Raw genomic sequence first — 20,792 nt, 5'->3', positions numbered from 1 at the left:
TCACCTACTCTGTGCCAATGCATCAGTGATGCAATCAAGAAGATTAGCACTGAGCAGAAACAATGAGACTCTGTCAATGGGGCTGCAAGAAACATCAGCCAGCAGACGGCCCCACATCGCAGCTCAGTCAATATTATGCCACATCAGCGTCGTCACGTAAGAAAGTAAAAACAATCCAGTTTCTGAATCTAGACAAGTTCCGCTCATCCCGCCAGGCCTGCCTGAGGACACCCACCCATCTCCCATCGTCAGTCATCTGACCCTAGCAAATGGCAGCCCAGTCCAATTCCTGAGGATTATGAAAAATCAGCACAAACCTGGTCGTTTTCCAATATCTGCCTATAGAGTTAGAGGTGCAGATATTTCCACACATTGACAACAGATCTTTAAAAGTCAACTCACTTCTGTGAAATCAGAGGAGACTGGAGTTGCAGGTTGCGGTGATTAAATTAAAAAGGCACAGAGTTTGGACAGGGTCAGTTCCAGGCTTTCATACTGCCTTAGGTTTTGTTTTGGGTTTTTGTTTTTCTTTAAGGCATGGTAATTTTGTTTGTTTGCTTTGGAGGTCATACACCTATGGCTTTCCAGAGAGGGAAAGGAATGAAGTGCGGTTTTCTCTTGGTAACTACTGGAGCTCAGTGGGATGTATACATATAGAATGACATAATGCCTTTGTTCTGTACCTAAATGTAACAAAGCAATTTGACTTCTGCTTAAAACCTGCAACAGGGTATGAAAGTGCCTTATGGATTAAATTAGCCAGCTACAGCCCATTACTGAGCTTTGTGAAGAAAATGACAAACATTAATAAACTTCCGCCTTTCAAAAACACCTACCTCTGGAAAACGTAAGCCAATGCAGTCACAGTCCAAAAGGAATGGAAACCAATATTATAACACCACATGATCTGGTTTGTTAAACACTTCAAGTCTTTAAGGTGCTTTTCCGAACTGCGAAATATTTCTGTCATCTCCCCACTGTAATTTGGTACTCCAAAATATCATTAACTTTTAAATGTACCAATTTGCTTTATGCTGCTTGATAAATCTTATTTGTCATTCACAGACTCTAAATTCATTTTATACCTTATGATAGCTCACTTAAAAACTTTTTCCAGTGCAGCAAATTCCTCAATGATATTTGGTCCTAACAGTACAGGAATACAGCCAGGCATTTTCTTCTTTGACATTAAAATGGATATAATTATTTATGGTAGGAAAATTATTTATATTTTGATTATGGAAGCAACCAAAGAACTTACTAAAACTCAGTATAGCTATAGCCTAAGAGGTGTGAAATTATTAGTTTCATGCATTAGACTACAAAAGGACAGAAGTTTCTATTAACAGAGACGTCCGGCTTATTCAACCACAGTTTATAGACCAAGACCAAATCCAACTTAATAAAAGTAAGAAATTCAGAGTGTACGGTATATTCCCTCAGCAGACATGTAAGTAAGAAAGACAGAAGCAGTTTAAATCTTCAAAGTCATCTAAACAATATATTAAAAAGAGCTATTCTTACCAGAAAGGTCTTCCAGATTATCTCTGGGTTATGTTGATTCAGGCTGAGATGTGCGGGTAACTTTTCCACCCCTCAGCCAGAATGGTAGGCGAGCAGTCATCAGACTGACAACCATTAATGCATGGCATCTGATTTTTCACACCGGAGAGAGCCACAATGGAATGGCTTTGCCTTTTCCCTGCTCTGGCTAGCTAAGACCAAGGACACAGCTGAATTTCACAAGTCATGATGAACACAAAAAAGCAGACAATACCTTTTGGCAAAATAACAATTGAAATCGCTCCATTATTTATCATTATGTCCTTCAAAGGGAACTTCACTGAGAAGCCGGGAAGTCTCTTAACAAGACAAAAACGTCATTCTCTGAAGGTTCCAAGGATACTGAAAAAGTTTTCTAGTCTCTTCTTTAGAATGTATGTAGTTTATTACCTTATTGGAGAATACAAAGAAATATAAATGGATATATACATGTTTATGTGTACTTCAATTTAGAACAGCAACATTTTGTTTTTTAATGTTTTATCTGATGCTTTCTTACTAGATTACGTCTTTATATGCTACAACACAAAAATAAAGGGATTGTGAAAAAAGTGGTCATAAACCTACTTATGGATATTTTGTTTTATTTTTCAAATAAATTGTTTTAAAATGTGTTAAACTGGCCATTGTATAAGGAAGGCTTCTTGTCTTCTAGAGCTTCCGTGTCTTTGAGTGTTCTAGAACCATCATGCTCTTGACAAGCGCGGCTATGGATACACACGCTAGGTGTGGTCCCAATTTGCTCTAACCGCCAGTCCACACTGCTGCTCCTGGCTGGAAGAGGTAAAAAACTCTACTCAAAGACAAGACTGTGAAAGGACAGTGTCACTAAGAAACTAACAAGACTACCAAGATTGAATACTCAATTTTATTTAAACTGGCTTCTGAAAAATTCCTTATCAGTGTTCAAAACAACATTTAGGGAATTTTTTTTTGAAAGCTTAGAAAAACCATGTAAAACATGTAAAATATTCTTTCCTAATACATTCATATTTTAAACATTCATTACTTTCATGAAGATCTGTAAAGAAAATCTGAAGTGAAATACTATTGTTATTGGTCTTCTTCCTCAATCGAAAGTCAAGAATTCTACTTTAAGAGACTGAAAAGATGTACATATTTTACCCTTGCTTTGTAAAAAATAGATTCATATACAGGGAAATAACCTTAAATTGTTTATCTCTTTAATTATGCACCTTCTTTCTTCCTAAAAATTATTTTTCCCTTATTTATGACATTATGGCTTCACATTGAAAAGTAACAAATCTGAATCATACTTCATTTAAATTTTCTGAAAGAAGATAGATTTCTTCACCTCTAGTTCTCTCATTTAAGGATGTTTTACCAGTAAACAAATTATATAGGCTTCCCCTCTTCCATAATGATTAATTACTTTGTCTGAGCAGGGACAGAAACAAAAGTGGAAGAAAGATCAGCACCTCTATGAGTTCTGTCAGCCAGTGGTAGTTTTCCCAACTGCAGTAGCAATTAATTATGATTCGATCCTGCTAGATGTTTCTTGTTTCATTAGTAAATAATATTTTTCTGGTCACATATCAAAACCTCCAACAGTCTCTCTGAGTAACTTGCTGAAGACAATACTATTTGTCCCCATATAATTTTTTTTAATTACTAAAAATAACAAAGTAGATCAATCTGATAAACTCAGCCCATGATAAACATATAGAAGGCTTTGAGGTTGCTGGAAAATTACAACAGAGATATTCAACATACAGATATATCTATGAATATGTATAAAAAATGTGTGCATATGTATATACTTAGAACACATTAAAGTGCACGTTTAATGAGCTCTTTAGAGGTGCTAGTGAATATGAACTTAATGGCAATTAAAATGATAAAAGAAAACATATATAAGCACCTTCAACAATTCTAGCAGGTAGGAGTCACTACACAATGAGACAAATGCATGGGTCAGTGCTGGGGCTTCTGTGCCCTCATTCTGGTGCTGGGGCATTGGGAGTGGCAGAGAGGCTGGTCCAATTTTAGAATTGTGACTTTGAGACCTGCTGGGAGTCACCGCCTTCCTTCCCTTTTTCTCTGCTTGTCTTGTGGATCAAGAAGTGCACTTAATCCCCTGGGTGAGGGCCACACTCTAAGGTGCATCACTTCTTTCTCATCAGAGCATATGGAACATGGAATAGGTAAAAAAAATAAAAACAATAACTTTTTCTTTCAAGCAGCCTCCAAAACTTGGGAAGTTTTGTTTATTGTGGAAATCAAAGGTATCCAAAGATATAGCTTGGCATTTAGTTGGAATTGCCTCAATTTTTCTACCCAATAGTTTTGTGGAAGGAGATATAAATTTAGAAACATAAGTCCAGGGACCAACAGAATGGTAATTGCTCTCCAAACAACTAATAGAAAGAGCCAGACTGGACATTCTCTGGCCTCATGATAGCAAAAAGTGCCTAACTCAGTCAACAAATCCTTAATGAGCTCCTGCTATCTACCAGAGGGCTGCCCTGTACTGTTGTGCCAGTGTGCACTGCCCAAATCCTGGGGTCACCATTTACACTGTAGACTATGGGAATACCATAGGCAGATGTGTGTGAAAATGCCTACAAAGGCACATGAGAAGCCTACAGGAGCTGTTCAGTGCACGCTTCTGTGACCATACCCATCAGTCCTTTGTACCAGATGTGGTGCTAGACCCTGGATTATGTATATAAATTAGACAACTCCCTGCAAACTTCATAGAACAGATGACATTTAATCTGGTCTTGATAGATCTGTAGAACTGGGGTTGGGCAAAGGGAAGTCAAGATCACTGAAGTATAAAACCAAACAGCCTAGTCAGGCCATTGGGATATTTTATGCTTCTTGTATTCTAGCCATAAGGGAAGTGCAGATAAATAAGGTAGAAAATAAACAAGGTCAAATTAAGAGAAATCCTAAATGACATGCCAAGAAGTGTAAGGTTCTTCCTTATGTGGTTAGAAGGTGGGGGAATTTTCATGCAGGAAAGAAGAGGAATAATTGGGTCTATGCTCAAAAATATATCCTAAGAATCAGTGGTTCTCCCCAGATTATTTTCAGTTCAATGAAGCACAGTCGAGTGGTTAAAAGCATGGACTGTGGAGCTGGACTGTCTGGGTTAGACTCCCAACTCCTCTAACCTACAAGTTGTGTGATCTTGAGCAAATTACTTAACTTGTTGCTATTTCTTCACCTTTATGGGGATGCATATCTCACAGGATTGATTGAAGGATTAAGTAGTTAGTATGTGCAGAGCATTTAGAATAATGTCTGGCAGAGAGTAGGCAGTGTATAAGCATGTGATGGATAAATAAGTATTAACTGAACTCTTATCACGTACCATGCTTTGGATACCAGACACTGGGGATGTAAGGATGAAAAAGATAAAGAACCACCTGCTCTGATGGAATTTACAGCAAAGCAACATTCAATGCCCCATCAAATGGCTTTCACTGGTTTCCTTTAATGGTTGTGAATTAAAATTACTTCCGTTTGGGGTATTTTGTTGAGAATTTTAAGACCGTAAGTACAACCATATTTTGCAATTCTATGAGCAGGACTCATAGACACAAAGTTAATGGTGGTAAAGCTTCTGCCCCTCAATGCATCCCACCCCCCTTTCATTCAGAACCATCAAAGGGTAAGACCCCGAAGCACAGGACCCTCACAGGAAAACTCTGTGCACTCTGTCTAAATGCAGACAACTGTTGTGTTATAACTGCACTTTATACTTGCTCATGTTATTAATTGTGGGGGTTTTTTAAACATCTTTATTGGAGTATTGCTTTACAATGTTGTGTTAGTTTCTGCTGTATAACAAAGTGAATCAGCTATGTGTATACGAATATCCCCATATCCCCTCCCTCTTGCATCTCCCTCCCACCCTCCCTATCCCACCCCTCTAGGTGGTCACAAAGCACTGAGCTGATCTCCCTGTGCTATGCAGCTACTTTCCACTAGCTATCTATTTGACATTTGGTAGTGTATATATGTCCATACCACTCTCTCACTTTGTCCCAGCTTACCCTTCCCCCTTCCCGTGTCCTCAAGTCCATTCTCTATGTCTGCGTCTTTATTCCTGTCCTGCCCCTAGGTTCTTCAGAACCTTTTTTTTTTTTTTTAGATTCCATGTATATGTGTTAGCATACAGTAAGTCTTTCTGACTTACTTCACTCTGTATAACAGACTCTAGGTCCATCCACCTCACTACAAATAATTCAATTTCGTTTCTTTTTATGGCTGAGTAATATTCCATTGTATATATGTGCCACATCTTCTTTATCCATTCATCTGTCGATGGACATTTAGGTTGGTTGCATGTCCTGGCTATTGTAAATAGTGCTGCAGTGAACATTGTGGTGCATGTCTCTTTTTGAATTATGGTTTTCTCAGGGTATATGCCCAGTAGTGGGATTGCTGGGTCGTATGGTAGTTCTATTTTTAGTTTTTTAAGGAACCTCCATACTATTCTCCATAGTGGCTGTATCAATTTACATTCCCACCAACAGTGCAAGAGGGTTCCCTTTTCTCCACACCCTCTCCAGCATTTATTGTTTGTAAAGATCCTTTTGACCCACCTCCTAGAGAAATGGAAATAAAAACAAAAATAAACAAATGGGACCTAATGAAATTTAAAAGCTTTTGCACAGCAAAGGAAACCATAAACAAGACGAAAAGACGACCCTCAGAACGAGAGAAAATATTTGCAAATGAAGCAGCTGACAAAGGATTAATCTCCAAAATATACAAGCAGTTCATGCAGCTCAATATTAATTGTGTTTTAATAGACCCGTTTCTGTTTTCAGTGTGTTAGAATGTTCTTTGGCAGTATGACCTATAAAAAAGAAAAAAAAATTGTTGCTGTTTCTTTTTCATTCAAATTAAAATATTCTATATCAAAGTAGACTCCAGAATGCTGTCAATATCCCTTTTAAAATATACCTAGACTTGTAACTTATTGAGCTATCATACTGTGCTAGATTATTATTCACAGTGAGAAATGAAAAAAGGTGAGAAAACCACAGTAAAATAGGTAGAGTGAGATATACGTTATTCTTCATAATTATTAAGAAACATTCTTCATAGTTACTCCTTCATACTTATTAAGAAAATGTTTCTTAAGGAGTCAATCCAAAGAAGAAGCATTGACACCTGTAGCAGCGCTGCCCAGGCATTACAGGTAGGCCATACTGATTACGTTAATATTGGTATCAGGTAGAGTTTGGAAGTTTTGGTTCGTCTAGAAGTGCTAAGGAGCGGAGCTGAGAGATGGAATAAAAAGAGAGAAAGGAGGGAGAATTTAGCAATCTAGCTGCTAGAAATGAGCCATAAATTACTGTGTTTTTTTAACCCTACATCTTCAGAATCTAGCATGGTGTTTACAATTATGTAAGGGGATTCAACAATTATTTGTGTAGTGAATGAATAATGACCAGTGTTTTTGTAGCTTTTTGGTCTAAAATCATGTTTTCAAATAGCAGAATAAAACTGCTCTTCTTTGCTCTTTTGTAAGTGATAGTTCCAAACCATCATATTATAAACTACAGCTCAGGACATTTTTCCCCTTAAAATGCATTTTTATTGAATATCATCAGTCACTTTTCTGCTTACTCTCAAGAGCATGGTGAGATCTTCCTATAATTTATCCATAAGAATAGCTAGTGCAATGTGCAAACGCAGAGATTTCACTGTGCACTCTAACTTCCAAATCATTTATTAAAATATTAAGTAATGCTAGTACTCAGGTTCATCTGTTAAGAGATTCCATTAGTAACCTGTTGTTCTCACTGTCTTCTCTTGGAATATTTGAAAATACTTTCTATTTATAAATGTGTTTGTTAATTAAATTCAGTATCTTATTTTCAAAGAATATTGTAAATTTGACATAATAGTAGGTGGGAAAATATTTATATCATTGCTTTTACACCATGTCTTTTCTAAAGCCCTTTTTCTAAACAAAATAGGCATTTCACTGTTTACAATAAAGACTAGGAGAAAACATGATCAATATACTAACAGTGTGATCACTTCTGGGTAGTAAGATTCTTTTTTCTGTTTCAAGGTTTGCTGTATTAAAAAACAACCCAGTTTCTAGGAATTACTAATGCAAAATAAAGATGATTTGTTATACCAGATTATTTAGAAGCACTACATGTGTTCTGTGAAATAAGAAGAGAGAACCTCTAAATGGAAGAAGAGTGCTCTTATAATTGGGGGGAGTTTGAGTGAGAATTTGGTGGCTGAGAATGTGAATTAACCCCAAGTATCTATCTGGCGAGGAACAGTTAGATCTTACTTGGCTCTAGAAACCATGAGGAAGGGACTTCCCTGGTGGCGCAGTGGTTAAGAATCTGCCTTCCAATGCAGGGGACACGGGTTCGAGCCCTGGTCCGGGAAGATCCCACATGCCACGGAGCAACTAAACCCATGCGCCACAACTACTGAGCCTGCACTCCAGAACCCGCGAGCCACAACTACTGAGCCTGCGTGCCACAACTACTGAAGCCCGCGTGCCTAGAGCCTGTGCTCCGGCAACAAGAGAAGCCACCGCAATGAGAAGCCCATGCACCACAACGAAGAGTAGCCCCCGCTCACCGCAACTAGAGAAAGCCTGCGCACAGCAACGAAGACCCAAAGCGGCCAAAAATTAATTAATTAATTAATTTTTAAAAAAAGACCACGGAAAGCATCAGCAGACAGTGAGATAAGTTTCTTTCTCAGCAAAAAATGTTAACACTGAAAAACCAGAACCCCAAAACAAGAACTTTCAGTGACTGAGTCTAAATTAGAAAACGATTAAGACTATGGGAAGAGAAGGATCACTTGGCTGAAAGAAAAATCCTTTAAAATTGAAGAAATTCTTTTAAGTATAAAAAAATTTCAAGAGTTAAGGACTGTCTGTTCCCTCAGATCTTTCCATCTTTATATTCAATGATATAATGAAAGTTGTTATAGTTACTAAATACATGTTTGTACCAAAGTTTAACCCATGTATTACACTCTTGATATGTAATAGATGGACTATACTTTTGGTACAAAAAGCATTTGCTCTTTTGAACCCTGTCCACTAAGACCAGGGATACTTTTGTAAGGGGTTAATCAACCCCTTCATTTATAACACTGTATAAGCAATGCTTTCCAAGCCACAGGTTCCTTTGCATGTTTCTGAGTTTTGACCATATCTTCAGCTCATATCAGAACTACCACAGACACTCAAGTATTTAAGATATGATAAATAAGCAGATGTTACACAGTTTTCAACTCAATACATCCCCAACCAAAGACAAAGATCATGGCCACTGTATCCCATTGCTGTGCAGAAGCCACATGGGCTGCCTCATGTAAACACAGGTGCACTACATGCAATTCTTTTACTATCCTTTTAGGAACAATGGAGTACATAGCTTACTTGGGGATTCAGAACTGGGGAACTCAGAGCAAGTTAAGTGATTCCTATATAACAATAAATAAATGTAATGATAGCTAAGCTCCTTCATGAAAATTTCCAGGTTTCATTTTTTTTTTTCTATACAGATCCAAGAATCTAGTTAAATATCAGAGTCACTGAATGAAGTATTTGATTTGATAATATAAGGACAAAACCGGCTCTACAAGAAAAACGTAATTTGAGGATGAGGGCAGTTAGGATAACAACATCACTGGATCAATCTATCCTGCTGGTATAGTAATGGGAGGATGACAGAAGTGCATTCTTCTCATCTTTAGGGGTCTTGTGTGACTCTGTAAATGAATGGACTCAACCTTCAATGGTTCCTGTTTGGAAGTTCAGCTGAATTATGGCAAGAAAACATTAAGACTGGCCCTTTCACTTCATTTCTTAAGCCAAGCACATTTGGCTTGAGAATAGGGTAGTGATGAGAGTATCATATTAAGCCTCATTTGGGTAATTTATCCTGATCTAACAATAAACTATTTGAACAGGATAATTTGTTCTTACAGCAGCCTAGAACATAGCATCCAGGGGCTTTGGTTTTCAAAAGCATGCTATATACTTACTTACGCTTGCCCTGTTGTCTTCTCCATCCTGATAGATCCAAAAACAAAGTCCTTATTTTTACCACAAAAATTGCTCTTCATCTCTCTTTCCTTAGCAACCCCATTTCTCCATCAGGCTCAAACACTTTAAAGCCATCACTAACTCATCCTTCTTGTCCTGGTGACTTGCTTAGCTTTCCAGTGATATGTTAGCACCATCCATGGATAACTGTTCCTTTTCACAATTCAGATATATTTGTGGGTCAGTATTATCTCTCCAGTTGAACCCGTATTTGAAGGCAAGGACTGTGGCATTTATATTTGAAGCACCACAGAACTGAGCAATGAGCTGCTGGGAAACAATGCTTTGGCTCCCACCACTTAGGGTAAACTATACCCCCAAATGGGCTTCAATTTCGTATGTCCTTCACTGCAATCTGGCTCAACAATACTATTATCCTCCTCTTCTCCTAATTCCTAATATCCTAATGTCCTACTGCTTTTGCTTCATTCTCTTTGTTCAAAGACTCAACATTATTGGGATCCTATAGTACATGAAATGCCAGGACGTGTCTTCCCATTAACAACCCGCTGCATTCCCAAAAGAGTAGAGGGGGCTTTCAAAACTATATACCATCATGAGATTTTTTCTAAAAGGAGATATCGAAAACAAATATGGCAGAAAATTAACAATTTGTAAACCTAGTTATGAGTAAGTGGAGTCCGCCATGTTTTCTGTGCTTTTATATGACTATTAGCATTTTATGATAAAAAATAGATTGAAAATGAATAAGTGAGAATAATATATTCTTGCATTTACCAAGTATCTGAATGCCTTGGGTACGCCAGGGAGAGTGTAAGGTTGTAGGGATAGAATTTTTGTTTCGTTAATTAATGCATCTCAGAGGGCTGGGGAAAGAAAGGTGAGAATAACAAGATTAGACCCTTGTTACTAGGTACTTGTCTGTGCAAAAAGGATATTGGGGCAGGGGTGCAGGGGAGGGTGCTAGTGTTCAGCCCAGGAACAGGTGAGAAGGGATTGCATTGTCTGGAGAGAATTTTAAAATATTTTTAAAATACCAAAAAAATGCTTGCCTGCATTTTATTATTTCCGAGCTTCAGCGATTCTAAACAATTTCCGTGACAAAATACTCCTTGCCGCTGTCTCTTCTCCTCAGTACATAGCTAGTCTGTGCAATTCAAGGCCACAGTTCTTTTCTAAATACTCAGAAAGCCGTATCTGAGGCACCTGAATCAAGGAGTAGCGTCCACCACCATGGATCTGGCACAGGGAGCATTCACTTCCACCAGCACTTTGCACACTATTAACTCCTTTATTCTTTACCTCATTCCTGGGGTAAGGAACTTAACTCTGCAAGAAGTTAAGACCCTGGCCTGAATCACACCCAGATGCTAGTGCAAGGTTCTTAACCCAGGCCCTGTAGATCATGTCCTATAAAGCACAATGCTGCTATGTTCCTCCCAAAACATGGACATATTCAAATGCACTAGTATGAGATCTTTGACAACACAGGGTTGTTACGTGGCTTTATATGTTGACGGAGCAAAAATATTCAGACGTGTGCTGCCCAGTACAGAATCCACCAGCCACATTGTCTCAAATGAAAATTAAATGAAATTAAAAATTCACTTCCTCAGTGATACCGGTCCCATTTCTCGCGTTCAGTTGCCATATATGGCCGGCGTACTGGACAGTGCAGACAGAGGTCATTTCTGTTACCACGGAAAGTTCTATTGGACTCTCCTGTTCTAGAGGCTAAGGCTTTCTCAACCATGTTTCTTCAGCGGAGCCAAAGGATGCAGAAATCCATCTGAATAACTATTTTCACAATGTTCTCAAAGACGTTACAAGGTCACTACCATTCTAGATGCAGGGGATGTCTTAGGACATTGGGGCTTAGTTCTTTCTAGGACTCCTGTTGAAAAGGGCTGATTCTAAACTCCTACAAAAATGGAGAGCTTATGACTAGAAGAGTGTGATTATTGGATGCTGACAGTTGGAGTCCAGACCCGGCTGAGTCACCAGATTTTACCCTTGAACAAGCCATACAGCCTCAGTGGGCTTCAGTTGTTATTATGTAAAATGATACAATTTGGCATGTTGATTTCTAAGATCTCATTCTGTTGAAATTTTAAAAAATCTACAAACATAGAAACCACCCTCCTCACCTCTTCCTACTCCAAATGGACTGTAAGTGCTCTTAAGAAAAATTAAACATTCACCACAACCTACGAACAGGAATATCTAGGTATTTCCTCACACTCTGCCAGATTTTTAAGCTTTGTCAGCTACTAAACTCGAGGTCTGTTCAGTCCCCTTTGTTTCCTCAAGGCTTCTCAATAATTCCATATGATTCAACCAGCTGTCTTCAGGATTAAACAGTCTCCTTTAAGGTGATTCTTATACCTTACCCTAAGCGAAGGGTCTTTAAGGTTACTGCTAAGTCTACTAGGGTTTATTCTTGATACCTTTGCCCAATATTTCAGAAAGCAAATTGTCAGAGCTGAGACTTTGCCTCTACATGCTGCAGACTCAAAATAGAAAAGGAAGAAGGAAGAAAAAATGAATGCCTATATAAGGTTTTAAAATAGCGATTCTATAATTATTGGTAGATCTCAATGGATTTAGTACATCACTAATTATACTGCATTACTGTCAAATGAATTCTTTTAGCATGATTAATGTTATTATGCCAAATCCCAAATTAATTCACAATGAGTATCTTAGAGTCTCAGCAATGCTTTAAAAGGAGGGAAAAAAGATGACAAATTAAGCTGGGCCATTATAGTGAAACAGAGAGAGGTCCGCTATCTAAGCACTTCAAATATATCGCTAGATGAACCTATATATTTATGAAGCACCTTTCTGATCTTAGTTCAGTTTTGCAGTAGATTTCCCAGCTGGGAAAATAACGTGCTAAATGAATAGCTCAAATACTCAGTGTCTTGACCTTTTACCCTTGTCTGAACATTTCTATTGTTTGTGTGTCTTTTCTTGCAACCTGCCACAAAGAACCCAAGAACAAAGAAGAAATATAGTCTCTTTGTCAGTTGAATTTTTAATTTATAATTACTCAGTTATTTTTCTGATACATTTAGCCTTCTCCAGTTGTCCCAGGATTTGGGTGTCCCTAGTCAAGCTGACCAGGGAGACCCTGAGGGTTTACACCCTGAGACAGCAGCCCCCCACCCCCTCTCAGGAGGAGATTCTCAGCGCAGCTGGAAGCAGCTGGCTGCAGCATTGAGCATTTAATCTTTCTCTTCTGAAGGAAAGGCTCCGTATTTCAAATGTGACCCGCCTTCATTACATCCTTTCCCAACATCCATGAGGTAGCCTAGTGCAGCGGTAAAGAGAATAGATCGAAGGTAGGCACCTTGCCTGTATGTCTGGGCTCTCCCAAGCCGTGTGTAACTTTGGACAAAATACTTCTATCAGACTCAGTTTCCTCATCTATGAAATGGGAATAATAAATACCTCCTATAAATACCTACAGCACAGGATTGTTGTGAAAATTGAAGGGTTTAATAATGCCTGGCACAGTACCTAGAAAAGTATACATGTTTGATGATACAAGTTAGCTTTCATTGTTATCTGTTCCCTGCGGAGGAAGGACACAGCTAGCAGCAAAAACCCAGTATTGCCAGCACCATCAGCAGTCACTTCCCCTAATACCAAGTATTACGTTAAGCACTTAGCAAACTATTCATTTAACCATGTAGATCTTCATTTCCTAGGCTTAACCAGACAGCAATGGCAGAACCAGGATTTGAACCAAGGTGGTTGAACTCTAGTGCCTACAAGTTCACTTATAAAACATTAATGAAGAAGGCGGTATCTTCACTTTCTATGAGGAAGTGGCACCTTAGCAAAATTATCTTGCCTTAGCTCATGGGACCATGGCATGCAGAACTAGGGATTCAACTGCATCTCCTGACCCTAGGGATAGATGCCATATGATAACAGACCTGTGAGGAAAGCAGCAATGCCAGGCAGGTAACAGAGGACTGCATCCAATCTGAAATCTCCAAGTCAGCAAATGCATCGATCGATACCAGACTCAGGGCATCTGAAATGCATCATTTCTTACAACTGTTGTCTAAGAATTGCTACACTGGGTCACTAATTGCAGAGTTATCCTACACAAATACCATTCCTGCTATTTTTACTTCTTGGTCTAGGTTCAGAAATATTTCAATAAGTCTCAGCATCAGAAAAAGTCAAGGGCTAGTTAACACCAAACCCATAAACCGTAACAGCCCATGCCTAAATTCCTTTCAAAAATGTCTGCGGTAGTGTTCTTACTGAGATCAGGGTGGGAAAGTGTGAGGAGGAATTGGGGATGGGGGCAGTGGCGGGCATCGCTGAAGACAGGACAGTTCTTTGGAGAAAGGTGATACAGTCTGCGCTAGATTATATGGAAGGGTGGTGAAGAGGGGATGACTAGCGCCAGGGATTTGAACAAGATCTGCACGGACCTCCTCAATGATTGGGTGCTGGGAGGAAAAAGGTTGAGCTGAAGACCAAAGTAGGAAACTCACTGGTAAACACAGGCACGTGGTCGTCAGGACTATAAATGCTGTGTTGACATAAGGTCACCTAAATGCTGCTCTCAGGAATGCCTCACGTTCGTCTAAACAAAGACAGTAATTGCTCCAGAGTATGGAGCTGGGCTGAACTCATGTGAGGTTGGAAAAATAGAGGAAAGGGTGGTATGGACTTCAGGGAGCAGAGTGATGCAGACAAGTTCATTACACTGGGGGAACCGACATTTCTCCCACTGGCTTTTCACTGGCTGTAGAATAAAAGTACGTAGCACAAAGCTGGACATGCAACAGAATCTCAGCATCTGTATTTGGGATGAAATAATGAACCCAAAGAACTGATAAGTTCATGGGCTACAAATTGCCAGGACTGCTCAGTGTTTTAAAAATTGGGAATTATCTTCCAGCATTTACTTGTTGAGAGACTTTACACAGAAACCTGGATTTACCATCTCTTTTCAAAAATAGAGCAATCTGGCAACACTGGCAGCACTTAGCTGGAGCTGAGTAGTAACTGCTCCCTTAGAAAACAGGCAGGTGCCCTTTGACCTGTTTCCACCTGCTTGGGTTTGGAGGCATCTGTCCTAGCAAACCCTGACCTAAAGGCATGGCTGTAATAGTGGGAATTACAGACTGCAGGAGGGAAAGTGATGCCATAGAAGGCTTAAGAGAGCTACTTGGGAGTGAAAGAAACTTTGATTTGCCACTCAAACCATATCACCTAAGCAGGAGTAACTGTCTCACTCTGCTCCTGTTGGGGATGTGCTATAAATGCAGCCCCCAGTTAAAAGATGATTGGCAAAGGTGAGCAAGACTGATGGGCATTGATAAACGCTGAGCCACAGGCAGAGAGCAGGCTGTCTGGGGGAGTTTATGACCCATGGAGTTGAAGACAGAATGGACACAGGTTGTGGCATAAACAGAAATAGAATTCAACACAGTGGATTGGACAGAAAATGGAATCAGGAGTCAGGAAAGAAGAGTTCCCTTCCAGTGCATCTGCCAACAAGGGTTGTGACCTTGCCCACGGCTGCATCGTCCTCTCCTTAGTTCTTGGCTTAATTTCATAAGGATGTGGAAACTAACAGCTGAAGCTGAAATATTTGAGAGACCTGGAAAATCAGAGTGACAACGGGTATGGGGAATATTGCCATTTTTTTAAAACATTTTTATTGGAGTATAATTGCTTTACAATGGTGTGTTAGTTTCTGCTTTATAACAAAGTGAATCAGTTATACATATACATACATCCCCATATCTCCTTCCTCTTGCGTCTCCCTCCCACCCTCCCTATCCCACCCCTCTAGGTGGTCACAAAGCACCGAGCTGATCTCCCTGTGCTATGCGGCTGCTTCCCACTAGCTATCTATTTTACGTTTGGTAGTGTATATATGTCCATATATACACTACCACTCTCTCACTTTGTCCCAGCTTACCCTTCCCCCTCCCCGTGTTGATTCCAAGTTTTCCAATTTTAAATCTCTGATTATCCTTCCTGAGCTGGCTGTAAGGCTCTCTACTATATATGCAGGAAATTTTTGCCCCACAAATTAACAGGATTAATAAGATTTCTTTTGGACTGTGACCTTAATCTGGGGTGGGAGGGACTGTTTAAGGATCTCAGCACATTCTTGATTTGTATGTAAATGGTGCTGCTAATTGCCAAATTGAAAGAAGCCCCAGCAGGACCCCTTCATGGAAACACTTGGTTAACAGCTACTTCACATTGTTAGTGTTCTTGAAAAGTAATAAAATTGCTTTTTATTTTCCAATAATCTTAAATTCAGTCTCTTCACTGTGTATGACTGGCATTCACCCAACTTCTGTAAACAGAAATTTAATTCTTATCTTCTCTTCAACACCCACCGACCCCCAGCAAACTTGAATAATACCCTATTTTTCTCAGCTGAGGATTAGCCCTCAAATGATGTCAACCAAAAATTATATTACAAAAATAAGCCTATATGTGTCTAACAAAGTCATCACAAAATGCACGTATGAAAACCCACCCATTTTACTTCGTAGGCAAAGACCGCAGACCCTCCTTGAGCTATGCTAGATTTCTCGCATCAAAGCGGATCAGAGTTCATCAGCACCACAGGAAGCCGCAAATGAGGAGGAACAGGAAGTTGCTCGTTAGCGCTCTGGAAAGTCTGATGAGAAGAAATTAAAGGCACCACAGCCAAGAGGGAGATAGAGTAAAATTAGAAGTCAGATAAGGAACTAGAAAAGCATATACCATTCAGGCTCTTTCGGGAAGGATATCGACAAAACCCAGTACCGTATCTTGGGAGCAAATACTTTCATCCAAGATTAAGATCTCTGAGCCAAAAAGAAAGTGAAAATCTAGCCAATTCCCCTACATCATCATCATGGTAATAAGGGTTGACATTTAAGCTCTCAGTGTGCTAAATGCTGTGCTAAAGTACTGTTTATCTCATTTGATTTTCATAACATTAGTAAGAAGTAGATACTACTATTATTCCTGTATTACAGAGGAGTAAAATAAATCATAGAGAGGTTAACTTCTAGAAGTCACACAGTAAGGATGAAGGGAATCATATACCAGATTCCATTCTCATAGCCACAAAACTCTACCATCATATCACTGTAGAGAGAACCCCGTTTTTTGAGTTCCACCAGTCTTTATGTTTCACAGCTATTTGTAATAAATGTGAGATACTAACACATCATTCCTCTGTTTTAAGTGTACAATTCAGTGATTTTCAGTGAATTTACAGACATGTGCAACCACAGCCATAATCCAGCTTTAGAACATTTTCATCACCCCCAAAACAGCTTTCTTGTCATTGGCAGTCCATACCTGTTTCTTCCTAGGCAGTCATTTACTTATTTTCTGTCTCTATAGATTGGCCTTTTCTGGACATTTCATACAAATGGAAACGTACAGTATGAGATTTTTGGTAACTGGACTCACTCATTTAGCAAAATGCTTAGGAGATTCAAGCAGGTCACGGCACGTATTCGTAGTTTGTTCCTTTTTACTGCTGAGTTACATTCCATTGTATGAATAAACCGCATTTTGTTTAGCCCTTCACCAACTGGACGTTTGGATTATTTCCAGTTTTTGCGACTATGAAAAATGGAACTCTGAGCATCCCCTTTTAAGTCTTTACAATCATACCTCATTTTATTGTGCTTCACTTTACTGCACTTTACAGATACTGTGTTCTTCACACATTGAGGGTTTGTGGCAACCCTGTGACCAACAAGTCTATTGGCGCCATTTTTTCCAACAGCATTTGCTCATTTTGTGTCTCTGTGTCACATTTTGTAACTCTCGCAATATTTCAAACCTTTTCATCATTATTACATTTGTTATAGTGATCTATGATCAGTGACCTTTGAAGTTACTATTGTATTTGTTTTGGGGCGCCATGAAACGCACCCATAAAAAATGGCAAACTTAATTGATAAATGCGTGTGTTCTGACTGCTCCACTGACAGGCTAGTCCCCCATCTCTCTCCCTCTCCTGGGGCATCCCTATTCCCTGAGATACAATAATATTGAAATTAGGCCTAATCCTACAATGGCCTCTAAGTGTTCAAGTGAAAGGAAGAGTTATACATCTCTCACTTTCAATCAAAAGATAGAAAGGACTAAGGCATGTCAAAAGCTGAGATAGGCTGAAAGCTAGGCCTCTTGCACCAAACAGTTAGCCAAGCTGTGAATGCAAAGGAAAACTTCTCCAAGGAAATTAAAAGTGCTACTTCAGTGAACATGAATGATAAGAAAGTGAAACAGCCTTATTGCTGGGCTGAGAGAGATGAGGAAGCTGCAGAAGAAAAGGTTTAAGCAGAGCTTGGTTCATAACTTTTAAAGAAACCATCTCCGTAACATAAAGGTGCAAGGTAAAGCAGCAAGTGTTGGTGTAGAAGCTGCAGCAAGTTATCCAGAAGACCTAAGATCATTCATGAAGGTGGCTACACTAAACAACAGATTTTCAATGTAGAGGAAACAGCCTTATATTAGAAGCAGATGTCATCTAGGACTTTCATAGCTAAAGAGGAGAAGTCAGTGCCTGGCTTCAGAGCTTCAGAGGACAGCTGACTCTCTTGTTAGGGGCTAATGCAGCTGGTGACTAACTTGAAGCCAATGCTCATTTACCATCTGAAATCCTAGGGCCCTTAAGAATGATGCTAAATCTCCTCTGCTTGTGCTCTAGAAATAGAACAACAAAGCCTGGATGACAGCACATCTGTTTACAACATGGTTTATTTTCATGGTTTATATTTCCAGCCCACTGTTAAGAACTACTGCTCAGAAAAAAGAATCATTTCAAAATATGACTACTCATTGAGTCACCCAACAGCTCTGAGGGAGTTCTACAAGGAGAGTCATGTTGTTCTCATGCCTGCTGACACAACATCCATTCTGTAGCCCATGGTTCAAGAAGTAATTTCAACTTCCAAGTCTTATTATTTTAAAAAATACATTTCATAGGGCTATAGGTACCAAGGATTAGTGATTCCTCTGATGGATCTGGAAAAGTAAATTGAAAAACTTCTGGAAAGAATTTACTACTCTAGATGCCATTAAGAACATTTGTGATTCATGGGAAGAGGTCAAAATATCAACATTAATAGGAGTTTGGAAGGAGTTGATTCCAACTCTCATGGATGACTTTGAGGGGTTCAAGACCTCAGTGGAGGAAGTAACTGCAGATGTGGTGGAAACAGCAAGAGAACTAGAATTAGAAGTGGAGCCCGAGGACGTGACTGAATTGCGGCAATCTCATTAGAAAAATGTTAACAGATGAGGAGTTGCTTCTTACGGATGAGCAGAGAAAGAGATTTCTTGAGATGGAATCTACTCCTGGTGAAGATGCTGTGAAGATTGCTGAAATGACAACAAAGGATTTAGAATATCACATAAACTTAGTTGATAAAGTAACAGCAGGGTTTGAGAGAACTGACTTCAATTTTAAAAGAATTCTACCGTGGGTAAGTAAAATGCTATCAAACATCATTGCGGGCTGCAGAGACGATCGTTCTTGAAAGGAAGAGTCAATCAATGCAGCAAACTTCACTGCTGTCTTATTTTAAGAACTTGCTACACCCACCCCCAACCTTCAGCAACCACGACTCTGGTCAGTCAGCAGCCATCAACACGGAGGCGAGACCCTCCACCAGCAAAGAGGTTAGGACTCATTGAAGGCTCGGGTGATGGTTAGCATTTTTTAGCAATAAAGTATTTTTTAAATTAAGGTATGTACCTTTTTTAGACATAATGCTATTACACACTTAATGGATTACAATATAGTGTAACATGACTTTTATATGCACCGGGAAATTAAAAAATTCATGTGACTTGTTTTACTGCGATATTTGCTTTGTTGCAGTGGTCTGGACCTAACCTGTAGTATCTCCGAGGTCTGCCTGTACATGAACCTATGGCTTCATTTGTCTTGTATAACGTCCCACGTGTGGACTTGCTGAATTCCATGGTAAATTTATGTTTAGCCTTTTAGAAAACTGCCGAATTGTTTTCCAAAGTACCTGCAACCCTTTACATTACTACCCGCAACGTATGAGGATTCTGGATTCTCCACATCCTCGCCAATACTTGCTTTGTCTTTTTGATGATAACCATCATAGTGCGTGTGAAGTGATCTGTGGTCTTCCCTAAAGACTAATAACTAATAACATTGAATATACTTGTGTATGCTTCACGGGGTGAAGTGACTATTCAAATCTTTTGCCCATATTTAATTGGGTTGTCTTAATATTGAGTTGTGAGGTGCTTTATATATCCTGGAAACAGTTATTAAATACATGATTTGGAAATATTTGCTACTACTCTGAGATTTGTCTTCACTTTCTTAAAGTTTTATGAAGTTTAAAAGTTTTTAAAATGTTGAATTTATCAATTCGACAATTTATCAATTTGTCAATTGTTTTTCCGTGAATACTTTTGGTGTTATATCTAAAAACTCTGCTTAACCCAAGGTCATAAAGTTTTTCTTTATTTTTCAATAGATTTTATAGTATTATTTTTATATTTAGGGTTGTGATCCATTTGAATTAATTTTTGTGAAAGGTATGGGTTAAGAGTCTAAAGTAATTTGTGCCCACTAAAGGACCAGCGTTTACAGATACAGGTAACCCCCACTTTCTGAAAGTTTGCAACATGCCATTTCGCTTTTAAGTAAGACCTACATTAGTATGAGATGGCTTTTTTTGGTAAACACTAAAATCCTCTTCAGGTTTCTTTCAGTTAGGAAAAACATTTACTAATGTAGGCCTTTTGTAAAAGTGAAGTGGTGTATTGCAAACTTTCAGAGAGCAGGAGAAACCTGTAATTTCATGTGCCTCTCCCCCGAAGACTTTATTATGAAAATTTTCAAAATACAGAGAAGTTGGAAAGATTGCACAGTGAATACCCATAGATCAGTTAGATTCTATAATTGTTAACATTTGATGTGTTCACTTTATCACATATCTATTCATCCATCCATCATCTTACTTTTTGATGCATTTCAAAATAAATTGAAATGTATATTATTAAAGTTTAAAATTGTTTTCAATTCTTTATTTTTAAGGCAAGTATACATATAGTGAAATGCACAAATTTTAGGTATACCATTTGAAAAATTTACATATTGTTTCTCACTTTTTGAAAAATTCGCATACTGTTTTAGCCCAAATAC

At 38.8% G+C, this 20,792-nt stretch overlaps 1 protein-coding gene across 2 annotated transcripts in view; it reads right to left on the bottom strand.

Annotated features, from left to right (window-relative positions):
- Nucleotides 1-20,792, bottom strand: part of RARB (retinoic acid receptor beta) — a 787,132-nt gene that overhangs the window by 670,699 nt on the left and 95,641 nt on the right. The window contains exon 1 of one of the 2 annotated variants that reach the window (XM_061194747.1): nt 1,525-1,683. The exons of the other annotated variant lie outside the window; for it this stretch is intronic. The gene's annotated coding sequence lies outside the window, so the exon portion shown is untranslated. Of the gene's footprint in view, nt 1-1,524; nt 1,684-20,792 lie in introns of those variants that run through there. 2 annotated transcript variants of the gene reach the window in all.

Source organism: Eubalaena glacialis, chromosome 6 (assembly GCF_028564815.1).
Source record: "Eubalaena glacialis isolate mEubGla1 chromosome 6, mEubGla1.1.hap2.+ XY, whole genome shotgun sequence".
Taxonomy (NCBI): Eukaryota; Metazoa; Chordata; class Mammalia; order Artiodactyla; family Balaenidae; genus Eubalaena; species Eubalaena glacialis.
Note: the sequence above shows the minus strand (reverse complement) of the source record. Positions and strands in the feature narration are given on the sequence as shown.